Source organism: Castanea sativa, chromosome 1, assembly GCF_040712315.1.
Source record: "Castanea sativa cultivar Marrone di Chiusa Pesio chromosome 1, ASM4071231v1".
In the NCBI taxonomy this organism is placed as follows: Eukaryota; Viridiplantae; Streptophyta; class Magnoliopsida; order Fagales; family Fagaceae; genus Castanea; species Castanea sativa.
Genome location: NC_134013.1, coordinates 87,121,642 through 87,141,209, shown reverse-complemented (window position 1 = coordinate 87,141,209; position 19,568 = coordinate 87,121,642). Strand labels below are relative to the sequence as shown.

General features: G+C 32.8%; 1 pseudogene; it reads right to left on the bottom strand.

The window, feature by feature from the left end:
• Positions 1-11,984: 11,984 nt before the first annotated feature.
• LOC142636316 (G-type lectin S-receptor-like serine/threonine-protein kinase At4g27290) lies at positions 11,985-18,160 on the bottom strand (annotated as a pseudogene).
• Between the last annotated feature and the right edge of the window lie 1,408 nt (positions 18,161-19,568).

The following is a 19,568-nucleotide window of genomic DNA, read 5'->3' as shown; positions in this document are numbered from 1 at the left end:
GAGAATAATAATAAATTTGATTTAATCAAATGTATTATACAATGTGTAGAAAGAAAAAAGAGGAATCATTTCACATCTCTTGTAAATTTCAAATACTTATTAAACTTGCATGGTTTTAATATAGAAATTCAAATGTTCAAAAGTTCTACACATTCATGTTGTCACATTTTTAACCTATTGTACTAACAAAAGCATAAAAGTACCAGACATAGAATTTCATAAAGGTATAGAACACAAAAAAAGAAAAGAAAAAAAGATAGACTTGAAAGAGTATGTCTTATCCTCCAAATCAATGCATGTAGGTTGAAACAAATCAATGTATATAGGTTGAAACAAAGGTTCCTCATATTTTTGACTCTAGCCAACATTTTTTGTGATTTGTAACAACTGTTTAACTACCGCTAAATATGTTAATTTTTTTGCTAGTGAATAACTAAAATATAATATAGATTCTGCTAATGATAAAATTTCTCATAATCTGTAAAATGTCATTTGCTAGAGGAGGAATATCAGGACACATAAAATACTTCCAAGACCTAGAAATGTGACGTAACTCAAGATCTTTTTTGCAATTGCTATAACAACTATTATTTTGTCTAATTTTTTTTTAAAAATTCCTTTGACTTTCCTTTATTTTGCCTTTATTTCATATTTTTTGGGCAAAATTTCACTTTATTAATAATCAAAGGCATGAAATTTAATTATGACCTTAGAATAAAATTATATAACCAATTGCTCAACAAAAATAAAAGTGGTAATGTCATTTTCATCTAACACATATATTAGATAACCTCAATACGATGCTTCATCATGTTGATAATGACAATCATATACAATTAATGCCGGCAAAAGAATGAAATAAAAATAATAAAAAAAAAATTAGTAAAAGAAAACAAACCTGACAGAGAAAGAAGCTGAAGTATTTTGATATCACAGTTACAGACTTACAGTAAATCCCTTTTTCCCACATACACACCACATGTATGAGAAAATGAAAAATAAATCCTTAAATAGGAGCTATTATGAAAAAAATTATCGTATTCAAGAAATTGTCACTCTAATTTTAACCAAAAAGAAATGCTTCCAATCAGAGGTATATTTTTCTATTTCTCGTTTTCTTTGTTTCTTAAATTTATCATATATATTTTCAACTCTTTTCCTTTTACTTGTTACTCAATTGGCTTGAAATTTGATGAAAACAAATAGCTAAACATACAGATAAACTACTTATTTACATGATTTTTCTAAAGATGACTCGATTGCCCAACCTTTTCATTAATCTTTGTAGTTAAAGTCTAATATAAAGAATATTAAAAAAAAAAAATGTTTCTATAAAGTGTTTTTATAGAATTCAAAACATCATTTATATTATTTAGGTGTAATCTAACATACACATATTAGTGCGTTTGAGGTCCAAAATATGTAATTAGTTAACTCATGTTAAACATTATTGACATCTCCTTGTTAAAATAATGTCTTTATTTATTATTTTTTTTTATTATTATTATTTTTTTTCTGGTTTGTCTTTTGGCTGTAGTTGCATATTCTAAACACATTGATTCTAATTCCTTTTCATCTATTTGTTAGTAGAGTAGTAGAGAGTTTCAATAGAACTCATTTGTGTGAGCACTTGGATTTTTCTTTTCCCTCTTTTGTCTCTTCTTTCATTTTTTACTTCAATTGTTTAGATTGATTTTAGCATTCTCAAATAGCGGAGTAGTAGAATTTTAGTTAGACTCAGTTTACTTAGAGCAAAAATTGTGTCATCACTGAGTTTTTCTTGGAGTTGTGAATTTTATTTATTTATTTATTTTATGCAGCAGCTGGAATTTATATGTTTGAGTAAACTAATTTTTTAAGAAATCTTTTAGTAGCATGACAATAATTTCTACAAAACTGGCTATGCCTGTAAAAAATTTATACAATAATAGTTATGTCACTAATACAATAATTTCTATAAAATTGGCTAAGCCACAAATTAAACAGCATTGTACAGTGACAAACTAATATTAGTATAATTATTATAAACAAATAGTATCTCTCTCAGCATGTCCACTCAAACTATCACTGCATTTTCTCAACCAATGCATACCAACCAATGGATATTCAAAGTAATTATAATTATTATCCTTAACATTGAAACTCTATAATGCACCACCAATCAGACTGTCAAATATGCTGGAACTCTTACGTTAATTAAGAATTTAAGAACAACAAAAAAAGCCTCATGTTACCCCAATCTTATTACCATTTACCAAAACCTCGAATCCTTATGATTAGGGGAAAATACAAAACAAAAGGGATTGAACCCACACATAGGATAACATGAGAATTATAGAGAGTAAATGGCAAAAAGGCAAAAGCAACAGAGTAACGCAACTAAACAAAAAGCAATGTAGAGCAACCCTAATGAAACCAAACAGCACACAGAGGCAAAGCAAGAGTAATAGCAAAATCGAAAATGAAAACCAACACACCGTATTGTCTACCTGACGCCGATATGATTCTGGCCGAAACCCATTACATGAATACAACATAGGGTCTCCCCAATGAAACTATCTTAGTCCTTGAAACCTGGGTTGCACCGACATGCTGTTTTTGGCATCGTGTCGATGTCCAACACGTATCGGACACCGGAACCGGTACGATTCGCCGGACTCCGGTGTCCAAGCAGTCTCTTTTTTTTTTTTTTTTTTTTTCCACTTCTCCGACACGGCGCCGACACGGCTCCGACTCGGCGCCGACACGTTCGACACGCCAGGAGTGAAAAAAAAGAGAGAGAGAGAGAAGAAAATCACAGATTGGTGATCGGCGCTGCCGCTGCGGTGCCCTGTCCATCGCCCCTGCCGTGCCCTCTGCCCGCTGCCGCTCCGTTGCCGTTGCCCTCTGTCCATCGCCGGAGCTAGATCGGGCCGATCGGCGAGCGCCATTGATGTCGCCGATGTGCCCTGTCCCTTCCGATCTCTCTCTCTCTCTCTCGGCGTGGACGTCAGATCCGATTTCTTTCTTTAAGCTTCTTCTCTGTGTTTTTTTTTTTTTTTTCTTCTTTTAGATATTTGGCCGTTTGGTAATAGGTGAGTGGGTTACTTATAAACACTCACTGGACAACGTGAATTTTTTTTTTTAATCCCACTCACTTATTATAATTTTATTAATTTATTAAAGTTAAACTTAAATATTGTAGATGATTTTATTAAAATGAATACTGAAAGTATAAATTAAAAATGAATATTATAGCTTTTAAATGTAGCCTATTTAAATTTTTGGTTTGTACTCTAAACATTTTGTGTATTATTGAACTATTTTGAGTGTTAGTTTACTTATTTGTAGTTCTTACATAATTTAAATTCTAGACATAAATGTATTTTATGTCTAAAAATATTTAAAAATATGCCTAAATATAAAATTTAATTAATTATTTAATTGTCGTGTCCACGCCGTGTCGTGTCCTTGTTTTTCAAAAATTGCCGTATCTCCGTATCAATGTCCGTGCGTGTCCGTGTCCGTGTCCGTGCATCATAGCTTGAAACTTGATCCATCTCAATTGCCAATTTGTCGGCATGCCAAAAATAGTGTATACAACTGATACTCAGACATTGTAAATGCCAACCTAAACCTTGTAAATGGGTTGAGAGGCAGAATCTTGGGAATGGAAAATAAGTGGTGGTTTGGGGACGTTGGAGATGCAAAGGAAGGGTCTGAGGGGAGATTTATGAGGTTTTGAAGTGTTTATTTGAGATTTGGGCAATGAAGAAGAAGAAATAGAAGACGGATTGGAGTATATCAGTGTTTTGTTTGAATCAGTGAATATGGGCATGAACAGTTTTTGGCTGCGTTGTTTTAGATTTTGTTTATTAAAAAAATCAAAAATCAAAGAAAGCAAAAAAAGAAAACTCACCATGTAACAGAGTACCACCGGTTGAGGGAAGCAGAATTTTTGGCAGTCAGAGTCCGACAATGGTGCTAGCTTCCCTATCTTGCTAAACTCTGACTCCTCTATTCTCTATTTCATCTCCGTGTCCCAGGCCTCATTGCCTCTTTCTCTCCGTGTCCCAAGCTTCTTTGTATCGCTAGGTTTTTTTTAGTTGCAAGTCCTTTTTTTTTAATTTTACTTTAACCATTTGTTTTAATATATATACACAAATTAAGACTATCAAATGGTGTTAATGTTGGGAAAAAATATAATTTATCGCTTTTTAACTTATACATGTCTAATTTTTAGATAGGCATTTTTTCTACATGGCAGCACGTCCTTTATTGCAGAAAAAAGTTTTTGCTATTATATATAGTGTATGGTATATTGATGATTGATTGATTGATTTTAGAAATTAATCAACAAAACCAATATGACAATTTCACAAATTAAACAAAATAATAGCAATTTCACAAATTTAAGCAAAGCCCAGTTAGCATTTTTGCACTAGGCAAAGGTCCACATTGACGATTTGAATATATAAGCAAACACTGAATTCTGACCCCTTAAACAAAGACTAGATTCGATATGTAAGAGAGAAAGAGAAAAATATCAGAACATCCTCATTCCCATGCATCAAAATCCCAGCTTCTTCACCATCATCACCATGAGCATCCTGTCCTTCTTCTTCATCAACCTTGTCTTCTTCTCTCTTTCTCTCTGAGTCTCTAACCTTTGAACCGATCCACCCTCCCATCTCGTTTTCACATCATGCAAACCCCACCTTAGCTGCTCTCTCTCTCTCTCTCCTGGGATTTGGGTTTGCTATCTAAATGAGTTCAGATGTGGGTTTTGGGTTATGTAACAATCTACATTGTGTGGGTTTTGGGTTTAATGTGCAGAGGGTTGAAGGATGTGGCTGATTGTGTGTTGTTCTATGTGCTTACGAGTCTGAATATATGTTATGGTTGTTGAAAGAGGTGTGTTCTTAACTTCACACAACCCTAAATTTTAGATCTTCATATATTTGTTTTTGTTATGTTTTTTTTTCTGTTTTTAACTGTGAAAAGGTGAGGTGGGTTCACAGATGCTTAACAGAGCCTACTTCAGGTGAGTAAAACTATAAAATCCAAACCACAACTAGACATTATTATAATCTGTTGGAGCATTTTTAATATTAAATAATTAAAATGAATAAATTTTATAACATAAATGTAAAGATGTGGGAGTGAATGTGGAAGATGAGGAGTTAGTGAAAATGTTTAATCCCACATTGAAAAGGAGAGAGACTATTTTGTTCTTTTTAATTGTGGTGATTAATGGGCTAACATGAATTGTCTCAAATATTGGGCTAGATACGTGCGTAAGGGGGAGGTCCTTATTTCACCATTAATTGTGTAACTCTAGCCCATCAGAATAATATTCAACAATTAATCTTGTAACACCCACTATATCAGAATAATGGACCTAATTAATCAGATTAATTTGGGTAATAATTTCGTGAGGCCCATTGAGCATATAAATAGACCCATTCAGACACAATCCAAGTTACTGCAATATACACTAAAAAAATAGAGAGATTCTTGGCAAGAAAGGGTGTTCTTTCTGGTGGAGCTTTGGGCTTGAACACTTTGTGCAAAGGTTGTTCTAGCCATACGACACTTGTTGGGTTGTTGTATCCTGGGGGAGACAAGTCAGAGACGGTCTGCACCGGTTACAAAGTTTAGCCAACCAAGGGCTTAAATCTCCTTAAAGAGAGCGAGTGTCGCGCCTCAGTCCAAATAGTGTTATGTAATCTCTTTCTTTAAACTAATAAAAATTCAGAAGTATTATTTAGTTTCTCTTCGTGTTATTTCCATTATCATTGTGTTTGCACCAACAATTTTAAGAAGATTCAAAACATGAAGTCTACACAAGAGAAACCAAATGAGCCTGTTGGAGATCTCAATAAGCCCTTTCGCTTTAAGGGAGCCCACTTCAAGAGGTGGACAAGAAAGGTCCTCTTCTACTTGAGCCTTCTCAAAGTTGCCTACATCCTCACTGAAAAGAATCCGTCAAAGGTTCCTACCGATGAGATGAGTGACGAAGAATATATTCTCCATCAAGAAAAAATAGATAAGTATACAAAAGATGAATATAATTGTCCCTCTTATCTATTGAATTGTCTTGCTGATCATTTCTATGATTATTATGATACAACTTACAAGTCTGCTAAAAAAATTTGGAAAGCTTTACAAAGCAAGTATGATACCGAAGAGGCAAGTGCAAAGAAGTATGCTGCTAGTAGATTTTTTCGTTACCAAATGGTGGATGGAAAATCGGTGGTGGATCAAGCACAAGACTTCCAAATGATTAGTTGAGATCCGAAGGCATAAAGATCGGAGACAATTTGGTAGTAGCTGTCATAATTGACAAACTACCACAATCTTGGAGGGAGTTCCAAAAGACTTTGTGGCACAAACAAAAGGAGACATCCTTGGAGACCTTGATCACACGCATCCGTGTGGATTAGGAGGCTAGAGGGCAAGATGCACTCATGACATAAGAGAGCAATGGTAATTCCACCACAAAGGTAAACCTTATTTCATCCAATAATAATATGCCCAAAGATTATTTTCCTAGAAATGGTCAATTGAAGCCAAAAAAGAAAGCCTTTGAAAACAATAATAGATCACCTCAAGGAAGGGGAAACCCGAATAAAAATTACAATAAAAACCAAGGACCCCCTTCACAAGATCAATTTAATAGATCCTGTTTTGTCTGTGGCAAGAGTGGGCATATTGCTCAATTTTGCAAATTTTGGAAACGTGAATCTGTCCCGCAGGCTAACGTAACCGAAGAGCCTTTAGTGGCTATGATTACAGACATCAATATCGTGCAATATGTTGAAAGGTGGTGGGCAGATTCTGGTGCTAATAGGCACGTCTGCTATGACAAAAATTGATTCAAATTGTACACTCCTTTTGAAGAAGAAAAAACTGTTATGCTTGGTGACTCTAGCAAAATCAAGGTTCTTGGGAGTGGTGAGGTTGAATTGAAATTCACTTCTGGACATGTGCTAACATTGAAAGATGTACTTTATACTCCATCCATAAGGAAGAGTTTGATGTCAAGTTTTTTGCTTAACAAGGCTGGCTTCAAGCAAACTATGGAATCTGATAATTATGTAATCACTAAAAAGGGATTATTTGTGGGTAAGGGTTATGCTTGTGATGGAATGTTTAAATTGAATGTTGAGAATAATAAAGCATCTACCAGTTCAGTTTATATGGTTTCTTCTATTAATTTTTGACATGCTCGTTTGTGTCATATAAATAGTAGATATGTGGGAATCATGAGTAGTTTAGAATTAATTCCAAGACTGTCAAAAGATTTTGAAAAATGTGAAACTTGTAGTCAAGCTAAGATTATAAAAAGGCCTCATAAAAGTGTTGTAAGAAATACCGAATTGCTTGAGTTAATTCACTCCGATTTATGTGAATTTGAGGGAATTTTAACTCGTGGAGGAAATAGATATATTAATACTTTTTTTTATGATTTCTCAAAATATACAACTATTTATTTGTTGAAAAATAAAAGTGATGCTTTTGAAAAATTTCAAGATTTTTTAAAAGAAGTTGAAAATCAATTCAGTAGAAAAATAAAAAAAATAAGAAGTGATAGAGGTCATGAGTATGAATCAAGTGCATTCAACTCATTTGTTCAGTCTTTGAGAATTATCCATAAAACTACTGCACCATATTCACCTGCTTCTAATGGTGTGGCTAAAAGAAAAAATAGAACTTTAATTGAGTTAACAAATGCCATGTTAATTGAATCTGGTGCACCTTTACATTTTTGGGGTGAAGCTATTTTAACTGCATGTCATGTTTTAAATAGGGTGCCACATAAAAAGTCACACGCCACACCTTTCGAGATGTGGAAAGGACATAAGCCACATTTGAGATATTTGAGAGTATGGGGTTGTCTTGCTTATGTAAGGCTTACTAACCCTAAAATACCTAAATTAGGTATAAGAGTTACTACCTGTGCTTTTCTTGGTTATGCATTTAATAGTGCAGCCTATAGATTTTTTGATTTTGAAAACAAAATAATTTTTGAATCCGGTGATGCAATTTTTCGTGAAGAAAAATTTCCTTTTAAATTGAAAAATAGTGAGGGTAAAGAAAATATTTTGTCACAAACTAGTTCTTCTACTTCACATTTACAAAATCAAGAAAATTTTGAAATGGAACCTAGAAGGAGTAAAAGAGCTAGAGTTAAAAAGGGTTTTGGTCATGATTATTATGTTTTTAACATTGAGGAAAATTCCCAAAATTTAAAAGAGGCCTTAATATCACCTGATGCTATATTTTGGAAAGAGGCTGTAAATGATGAGATGGAATCTCTAAGTTCTAATAAAACTTGAAAATTAGTAGATCTTCCATCGGGTTGTAAGACCATAGGTTGCAAATGGGTCCTTAGAAAAAAGTTAAAACCGTATGGATCAATAGATAAGTTTAAAGTTAGACTTGTTGCAAAAGGCTTTAAACAAAAAGCCGATCTTGATTTCTTTGATACTCTTTCTCCGGTAATAAGAATTACATCTATTAGATTATTAATTGCTATTGCTGCAATTTTTGATTTGAAAATTCATCAAATGGATGTAAAAACTGTTTTTCTAAATGGGGACCTAGAGGAAAAGATTTATATGGATCAACCTGAAGGCTTTGTAGAGCTGGACAAGAAAGCAAGGTATGTAAGCTAACTAAATCCCTATATGGCTTAAAACAAGCACCTAAACAGTGGCATGAAAAGTTTGATTCCTGCATGATTGAGAATAGTTATAAATCAAATGAATGTGATAAATGTATTTATTCTAAATCATGGAATAACTTACATGTTCTTATTAGCCTCTATGTGGATGATATGTTGATTTTTGGCTCAAATTTGCATGTTATAAATGAGACAAAAAATATGCTTAAAAGCCATTTTGATATGAAAGATCTTGGTGAGGCTAATTTTATTTTGGGCATGAAAATTACAAAAACATGTGATGGAATATATTTTGACTAATCACATTATGTTGATAAAATATTGAGAAAATATAATTTTCATGATCACAAAAGTGTAGGTACTCCTTTTGATTCTAGTGTTCATTTATTTCCTGTGAATAATGATGATAAGATTTTTAATCAAAAGGATTATGCTAGCATCATTGGTAGTTTGTGTTATGCGACTGATTGTACTAGACCTGACATTGCATATGCAGTAGGAGTGCTAAGTAGGTTTACTAGCAAGCCTAGTAAAGATCATTGGCTAGCTATTGAGCGAGTTATGAGATATTTAATTGGTACCAAAAGTTATGGCTTATTTTATAAAAAGTACCCTGCTGTGATTGAAGGTTTTAGTGATGCCGATTGGAATACTTTGTCAGGTGATTCTCTCTCTACCACTGGTTATATTTTTACCTTAGGCAGTAGTGCCATTTGTTGGAAATCTAAAAAGCAAACAATAATTGTTAATTCAGCAATGGAAGCTGAATTAATAGTATTAGCTTCAGCTAGTGAAGAGGCAAATTGGCTTAGAGATTTGTTATATGAAATTCCACTTTGGAAAAAGTCAATTCCACCTATATTAATTCATTGTGATAGCACTACTGCAATTGGTAGAGTTAAAAACCGTTATTACAATGGTAAATCTAGACCTATAAGAAGAAAGCACAGTATTGTGAGATCTTATTTGAGTAGTGGCATCATAACTGTGGATTATATTAAATCTAATGATAATCTTGCAGATCCATTTACCAAGGCCTTGGCAAAAGATAGAGTCTAGAATACATCGAGGGGGACGTGACTAAAGTCCATAGAATCATGAGCCATGTATGAGGATACCCAACCCAAAGACCAGAGATCCTGAAAATTGGGTTCAATGGGAAAAACGAATCATACGATGGTCGTAAGAAATGCACAATTTTTTTTAATTATTTATTTTGTAAATAATTTCTTAATTGTTCATCCCTATGATGTAAGTGCATTTATCCTGTAATGTGGAGAGGTTGAGTAAAAAACTCTTAATGAAATTTGTAGCTTGTATGAGTGGGGTGTCAAAATTACAGGAGCACCCTTGACAAAATTTCACCTATGTGAGTGTGGGGGTGGTGCCGCTCTCTATGAGATTTGGACTTAATCTCAAATACACTTATGAAACCAGGATCAGCACATGGCCGTAAAGTGCTAGTTATAAAAGCTCATGTCAACACTTGGGTTGTTATGTGTAAGCAGTGACGCTTAATTTCCCTAAAGCAGTCTTAGTTCAAGTCGAAGACCACTACGACTCTGGAGTTGAGATCGTTGTTTTACTAAGTGAAGGTTCAATGCAGAGCACACTTCATGATGCATAGTGACCCATCTTTGCTTGGTAATCTCTCTCTAACTAAAAATTTAATATTAAAATGAATGGAGGATTGTTGGAACATTTTAATATTAAATAATTAAAATGAATAAATTTTATAACATAAATGTAAAGATGTGGGAGTGAATGTGGGAGATGAGGAGTTAGTGAAAATGTTTAATCCCACATTGAAAAGAGGAAAGACTATTTGTTCTTTTTAATTGTGGTGATTAATGGGCTAACATGAATTGTCTCAAATATTGGGCCAAATACGTGCGCAAGGGGGAGGTAAAGGGTGGAGGTGTCAAATTTGGAAATGAATTAGCACCTTAACCCAAATTAATATTCCATTTTTATTATAGAAAATAATGAGCCATTAACCCACCTAATGGACTATCCTTTTGGGCCTTTTCATTATTCAGAAAACTCCTTATCTCACCATTAATTATGTAACTTTAGCCCATCAGAATAATATCCAACAATTAATCTTGTAACACCCACTATATCAGAATAATGGACCTAATTAATCAGATTAATTTGGGTAGTAATTTCGTGAGGCCCATTAAGCCTATAAATAGACCCATTCAGACACAATCCAAGTTACTGCAATATACACTAAAAAAATAGAGAGATTCTTGGCAAGAAATGGTGTTCTTTCTGGTGGAGCTTTGGGCTTGAACATGTTGTGCAGAGGTTGTTCTAACCATACGACACTTGTTGGGTTGTTGTATCCTGGGGAAGACAAGTCAAAGACGGTCTGCACTGGTTATAAAGTTTAGCCAACCAAGGGCTTAAATCTCCTTAAAGAGAGCGAGTACCGCGCCTCAGTCCAAATAGTGTTGTATAATCTATTTCTTTAAACTAATAAAAATTCAGAAGTATTATTCAGTTTCTCTTCGTGTTATTTCCATTATCATTGTGTTTGCACCAACATAATCGGCCTAAACATAAGTGGGTTTATTGTAATTATCCTATGTTTTAAATATAAATTGTACATATGTGTGTTACTTTGTGGATTTAAAATTATTGATCTATTTAGCTTGGCTACCTTTGGGAAAAAAAAAAAAAAAAAACTTATGCCACCATTAATTGAGCCAGAGCTTAATTGTTGTTTAAACTAGAACCAATATGCAACATGTTTAGGGTAAGTTTCTCAAACGCAAATAGTTTGAAACTTGTATGATACAGTTTCTACTTTGGGGATAATAGTTTGGAAGGCCAACAGTTTCTACTTTCTAGGGAACATGTATGATACAATGATGAACAATTCAGCAATACAGATTTAGCGAAAATAAGCACTACTTGACAAGGAATTCATGACCTTTGCTATACCTGATATCGTTCGGTATGAAGGCTCCATTTCTCTAAACAAAAGATATTAAACCGTATGTTTTGTTGTCAACTATCAGAATGATGGAAGAAAGAAGAAAGAAGAAATAATAGCCTGAAGAAGGCAAGACTGAAAATAAGATTAAGTGAAAATTGAATAAATAGATCTAAACAAATGTAGTTGTACCATTGTTATTAGTTTGGGTGGCAGTTATGCTCTTCCCTCTTGTATATAAACAGAGTTCATAGTCCTCTCTAATCAATGAAGTTCACATTCGTACATTTCCGGTTTTCTAATATGAACAGCAGCGCCTTGCAACTTTCTTTTTCCGTCACTCCATTTTGCTGTCGAGTCTCAATTGATGATACCCTATCTTGCTTCTAACATCGTACAGGTGATCTCATTTCTTGAGGAATAATCTTCTCCAAGTAGAGCCTTTTCTGTAAAAAAAACCTGGCTGCCTAGGATTGGGCAATGGATTGTCACTGCTAGCTTAACATTAGAACCATGGATGACATGTTTTGCCTATCTTCCAGTCTTTGTTGTACACATAATAAACCCACATGAATGCATTGTAACACTTCAAATTAAGTGCATGAGTCGTCTAAGATTAAGAATATATTCATCTATTAGTTCCCTCGGCTTATCTTCAATCCATAATTTCCTTGCCTAAAACAAAAACCAGATATTGTTGGAACACTAGAATTACATTAACATTGTAAGACCCAATGATTTCACATGTCAATACTCACTTGAAACAGAGAGTTCATTACAAGAATGATATTTTTTTTTTGTACAAGTGTCTGTCGTTTAAAAGTTTTAATAACATGGTACTAGATACACTTTTAAATTTATAATATCTATTTTGAAGCAAGAAATGTGTCCATTTCGAATGGAGATATCCTATATCACTGAACTAGTGGAATGTCAATGTTAATATTTACATGCTCTAGAAGATTAAGACATTGGCCAAAGTTACACAAATCATTGCTCTTTTTTCCACTCACAATCTCTAGTAATAAAACTCCAAAACTAAAATGATCGGTTTTCACGAAGACTCGTCCATATCCAGCATACTCAAGAGGCATATAACCACTGTAAAAATAAAAATGAAGTAGAAAAAAAAAAAAAAACTCCAAGCATAAACTATAAAAGAAGTTTAAGAATACTCACTATGTTCCAACAATTCTTTTGGTATCAGCCTCGGTATGATATCCCCCAATTGTTTTAGCAAGGCCAAAGTCAGAAATTTTTGAATACATATTATTATCTAGTAGGACATTGCTAGCTCTGAGATGTCTATGGATAATTCTCAATCTAGAGCATGGTTTTGAAACCCGAACCGTTCATTGAATCGTACAAGAAAGAAGTCAATGTTTTTGAGATCGAACTGAGGTTGAACTAGGGTCGTACTGTGATGATGTCATAATTAATTTAATTATTAAAGCCTAAATATAGATATTGAATTTATAAAACTAGCAAAATTGACTAATATATTTATATATGTGAGGGAAATTTAATGATTTTCAAGCATATATTTAATAATTAAATAAGAAAGTTATTAAAATAAAATAATAACCATGAAAACATTAAAATTTATGATTAATTTTTGAAGTAAAGTTGAATATCTTTGAAGGAATTTAATTATATATATTTTTTATTTTTGTAAGAGATGGATAATTTAATTAAGTAGAATAAAATTGTGTTAAGTTGTTTTTATATAAAAAAAATGCTAAGGAGTTGGACCTCACGGTTCTTGCCATCGGTTCGTGCGGTCCAACTCCGGTTTTAGGGGTTCACAAAATTAACAAAAAATCTAGTTCTTTATGCTTAAAAAACCAGTTTTCATCCTGGTTCCCAATTTTCACGATCCGACCTCCCAGTCTGGTTCGGGTCTGAAAACAGTGATCTAGAGTCTTCATGAAGATAAAGAAGTCTACCAGCAATGCCACCGATAATGTTGTGACACATACTACAATCAAGCAGTTTACACTTCATTTAGATTATCGATTTTCATATTGTTGTTAATATATACCCGGCTAAAATCTCAACAACATAATTCATTAATAAAATATGAAATGGCTAAACATGAATGTGATTGATTCAATAATGGGGATCAGAGTTCAAACCAATAAGCTTTTGTTGTGCATGTATTCATAGACTGACATTTTTTCATTTTCTTGAATACAACAACTGAGCAGCTTCACAAGGTTGCGGTGTTGAAGTCTGGCAATTAATATAACTTCATTTTTGAATTTGTTGAATCCTTGTCTAGAATTCTTTGAAAGCCTCTTTATAGCTACTTCTTGCCCCCCAAACAATGCACCCTAAAAGGAAAAAGTCCACTTAAGTTTGGGAAAGAAAATAGTTCAATTGGTTAGGTTGTTATTTACCTTGTATACAGATCTAAAGCCACCTTCTCCTAACTTCTTGTATCTTGCAAAGTTATGAGTGGCATTAGATTTGGTTATCAAATCAAAGATGGGTAACTCCATATCTTCATCCCAACCATCACTGTTATAATCATTTTGGCATTTTTTATTCATTCCTGAAACAAGGAGTCATTATTGAGTAGAAATAAGTTCAACAATTGAATAGTTAATAGCAAATTGCTGACCATCTTATATAAGGCAAAGAGTCAATTATTATGCAAATAAAATCGTAAGAATCCATGTCATATAAATTACCTTCCTTAATTTGTAAGTTTCTTTCTCCTCACATATAAGAGCAGCCCCAGTACAAGCATTACCATGAGTAGTATTGCATTGCATGCTATGATTATTACGTGAAAGATCAAAAGTAGAGTCTAGAAACATATATTTTTTCTCTACATAATATGCCATATTAATTTTCTTGCGTTTTCTTTAATATTTTTTTATTATATGATGTGCCATATATATTTTTCTCTTCTTTTTAGGGTAACTTCTGAAATGCATGGTAAAACTTATTTGACATTTTATGAAAATTTTGGTAACAACAATGGAGTTTTATAGAAATAATTTTAATATGCCTATGCCCCATTTTACGCTTTGTTTCTAGAACTATCAAAATCCACGATTGACCCCCAAAGTATAATGAAATTTAGTATTAAAACATCAATTTATCCTTCCTCCAAAGCAAAAAGTATAGGGTAAATTGATTTTTTAATACTATATTTGATTAGACTCAACACCAAAACAGACGGTGTGGGGAGTTGTTCATGCATTTCAATAGTTTTGAGGTAAAGTGTAAAATGAGGTATAGTTTAGGGTGGAAAAGTATAATTATCCCAAGAAAATATTAGGATTAGAAATGTAAAAGAAATTCACTTGGCACAATTATAAGATTTTTTTTTTTTTTTTTTACATAGTAAATGATGACAGAACATGTGATTTTGTAATGATTAGTTAATAATAAAAATGTTGTGTGGTGGACTTAGGTGAAAGCAATTTTTTTTTTAAATCAAAAATTAAAATGGAGGAATGAGGATTTAACTCCTGGACATTTTTGTTAAAAACACTAAAATTTGTTAGTTAAGTTATAAAACTTTTGACAACATAAATGAAAACTAATGATATTCCAAAAGTATATCAGTAATTGTGAATAAAAGTTGTCAAAAAGTGTTGTCTTTGTAGCATTACTTGAAAATAAAATTACTAAAAAATAAAAGAAAAGCAAAGGGGATACTCATGAGTACTGAAGCTGCTTGACGAATATAGATGTCTTGCCCACCCACTTGGAGTACTACTATATCAACCAAGTCAGTAGGCCAAAGCAAGCAACCGCTTCCTCCATTCCTAATATCTAAATTTGCATATGCTTTGCATATATGTGCCACTTTGCAGACACAATTCTTCACATTCCTAGAGACTCATGTTCTTTTCAAACTAAGAAGAAGATGTATTAGGCAATTTTACATTCTTGTGAATGAGGAACCCATCTCTGTCATTGCAAGCTAGTGGAGTCTCTCGATCACACCCACCTGACCAATTTGCTGAATTCTACTCTTTTGGAGATTTTGGTATAAATCCTTCCAAGCATGCACATACAGGAGTCTTATTGATATTGCAGCTAGTGTATGTACCATAGTGAGCATAAATTTCACACTCTTGTGTCTGGGTTGTAATTCCAAGCTCCCAACTTTTGGTGTCATCCACCCATTTAAATCCTTGCCCAATGCCTAATGAGTTTAACTCGTATCTTGAGAAAACAAAATTCTTAGAAGTTAGAAGTTTAGGGTATGTTTGGTAATTGGTTTTTCCCCTTATTTTCTGTTTCTAAAATCAATTTTCTATTTTTGAGATTAAAATACTTGTTTGCCAAAAGGTTTTCAAACTCGGATCGTTCATTGAACTGTAAAAGGGAAAGGTTCAAGGTTTTTGAGGTTGAACCGAGGTCGAACTGGGGTCGAACCATGATGACGTCATAATTAATCTAATAAATAATTAAAGCCTAAAAATAGATATTAAATTGATAAAATTAGCAAAATTGAATAATATATTTATATATGTGAGGAGAATTTAATGATTTTCAAGCATATATTTAATAATTAAATAAGAAAGTTAATAAAATAAAATAATAACCATTAAAACATTAAAATTTATGATTAATTTTTGAAGTAAAGTTGAATATTTTGAAGGATTTTAATTATAATTTTTTTTATTCCTTGTAAGAGGCGAATAATTTAATTAAGTAGAATAAAATTGTGTTAAGTTGTTTTTATTAAAAAAAAATTGCTAAGGGGCTGGACCGTACACGGTCCAACCCCGATTTTAGGAGTTTACGAAATTGCCAGATATGTCAGGTTCTCTATGCTTAAAAAACCAAATTTCCATCCGGTTCTCGGTTTTCACGGTCCAATCTCCCAGTCCAGTCCAGGTCTGAAAACTTTGCCCAAAATGGACAGAAAACAAAAATTGTTCTCAAAACTCAATTTATGAAGGAAACTGAAAACATGCAAAAGATTGTTTTCAGTTTCTAATTTCAAATGCTAATGAAAACACACATTTAATTTAATGAATCTATCTCATTTAATGAGTTAGCATTAGAGTTCAAATCCTAGTGACAATATATTTTAGTATTTTCTATTTTTTATTAAAAAACTATCTTTTTAATTTCGACTAACCAAATATGTTTTTGATTTCAAAAATACAAGAAAATTGTTTTTTCTTTATATTCTCAAAAACAAGTTTATGAAAATAGAAAACAAAAACTGTTATCAAACATAACCTTACTCTCAAAACAAGTATTTTTTTCATTCTAATAAATTACCAATTGCTCCAAACACTTAAGTTATTAGAAAATAGTACATCAAACATTATTATAGCAGTCTCCCCTGTGTGAAATTGTTTGCTCTCCTTTACAAGGACAACCAGTATTCAAATCCAATCTCCTCAAATTATAGTAATTCACGAATTATAAGAACTTAACAATAATAATAATTAGATATAAAAATACTCTCCCCCAGGTGACATTGTCTACTCTCCTTTATAAGGAGAACCATGATTTAATACTCTCCATTGTTGTAATTATCAAATTATAAATTACTAATAATATCAAAAACTTAAAACTGTTAAGAAATTGTAGATACAATCATAATACAGACATTTAACACATACCTCAAGATAAAAGAATTGTTCAGGACTTCATACTCAAAATAAATCTCTTTCTCATTCATCACAAATTCATAGTTGAACCATGCATTCGGCATTAACCATGGCACCCCCGTAAGATGAAGGCTATTCCATGGCCCGAATCTATCCATTATTTTGTCTTCCTTCATAACAATTAATTATGGGAACCCTCGACGATCTAACCCTCCTGAAAATTCACGGCAAGATGTTCTGCGCTCTTCCAAGATGTTATATACTTATCTAGATCACTAAGTCCCATCCAACCTTCATTGATGATAGTAATGAGTTGCTAGGATAATCAAAGCTCTGCCACAAAAGCGTCTTTGGGTCACTAATATTTCCATTTTTCACAGCAAGATTTCCTGAATCCAAGAGCTATGCAGTTGGATTGTTGATCTTATCTCTTGCAGTCCAGGGCCGGCCCTTCCCTTAGGCAAGTTAGACAATTGCCTAAGGCCCGCAAGTGGAAGGGAGGCCCCCAAATTTTAAAAAATAAGGGGTAGTAGGGAAAAAAAAAATTTAGTATCAGATTTAAACCCAAAAAAGAAAAGAAAAAAGTATCAGATGAATCCGGTTAAACATTGTTATCCTCTGGACAAACCAAAAATCATCCAAATAAACTACAAATCCAATCTAAGAGATTAACCAAAAAATAATCACAAATCAAAACAAATAAAACAATTCAAACCCTAAAAATTTTACCTTCTCTGTTCTTGATATATTGGATGACCAAATAGTAGTATTTGTGTTGTCAAGAAGGACAAGAATACCCTTGTTGGTAACCTTGAGCACTCCATGGTAATTTTTTGGGGGGGTTTCTCTGTTTGCTACCCATACAATTGTCTCATTAGACATCCCAAACCAAATTCCCACGTATCGGCTTTCCGAGCTACCTGGGCTGAAGAATCCCTTTAAGAATCCCATTTCAATCATTATATGTCTTCTTAAACAACACATTTTTTTTTCATCTTAATAAATTGGGGTAATTAGAATTTTACCTTTAAAGTTTCAAAATTTGGATATGCACCTGTAATATTATATATAATTAGGATTTAAGTAATTCTATCAATGTGCCTTGATAAAGTGTTTGTTAAGTGCTATTTCAACTTAAAATGACATAGTTCTATGGATTTAAAATTTGAAACTTTAGGGTGTAAAATTAAAATTACCTCAAACTTTAAGAGTGTAAATTGCAAACTAGTAATTAAAAATTTAAAACAGCATAGTTTTGAATGAAAAAACAACGTTGTTTTGAGCTTAGTTGATACTTAACCAACAACTTATTATAGCACATCGATGCTAGGACTTAAATCCAAACAATATGTAACGTTAGGAATACAAGTTTAATTTTAACCGTGCTTCTCATGTACCATAGCTAAAGAGGCTCTCTAGGGAGTTTCTGTTGGGATATGGGTGGACGAAATTTCTTATACAATAAAATCAGATTAGCTATCCTTTTCATAAAAGGGAAAAAGGGGGAAAAAAAGAGTCCTTTTCCTACCTGACTTGTTGTTTTAAGTCTTTTCTCGCCACAAATGAGTAGCCATTAGTATTTATTTATTTATTGAGTAAATGGGTGTCCTTAGAACATTTGTTAATAAAACCATTTTAAGAAGATTCTAATACCACTCTTAAGGAAAATATAAAAAACTATCCAAAAAGTTAATTATTTTTTTCTTTTTCCATAAAAAAAATTTATAAAAATAGTCTTAAACTGATATTTTTAGAGTATCTGTTAACTTTTCCCTTTTAATAAGTCTTTGCTCATTACTAATAAGTAACCAATAGTTAGATTCAAGTATTGATGTTGGTAGAGTTAGGGTGATTTTTTGTTGGGGGTGGATATTGCACTCTCATCCTGCCAAAACCACCTAGTCCTAATCATAATTACTGATGGGGACCTTCACAAATCACAAATATTACTATTGGAATGTACTTGACATAAATGTATGTATAGTATATGGAATTAATCTAAATAAGTATATAGAAGATGTTCTTTTCTCTTGCTAAATTAAACAACTAATTGATGTGTAATGGTATATATAGTGCCCCTTCACTGGGTAGGTCTCATGCTTGTGAGGTTCACCTTATTCCCATGTGAGGGAGGCCATATTTATGCCTAATACACCTGATGATTATAGGAATAAGTCCCATGTTTGTGATATCCACCCATATGGAGGAGGGGGGGATTATATATATCACATCATATAGCATTTTCTAATTTATGGTTTGTGCTCGACGTTCACATGACTAACATTTTTTTTTCTTTTGCTAAATAGAAGTCATAAAGCCACTAATTGATGGCACATACTTGATGTTCGGAAGACTCTTTGACTTTGGA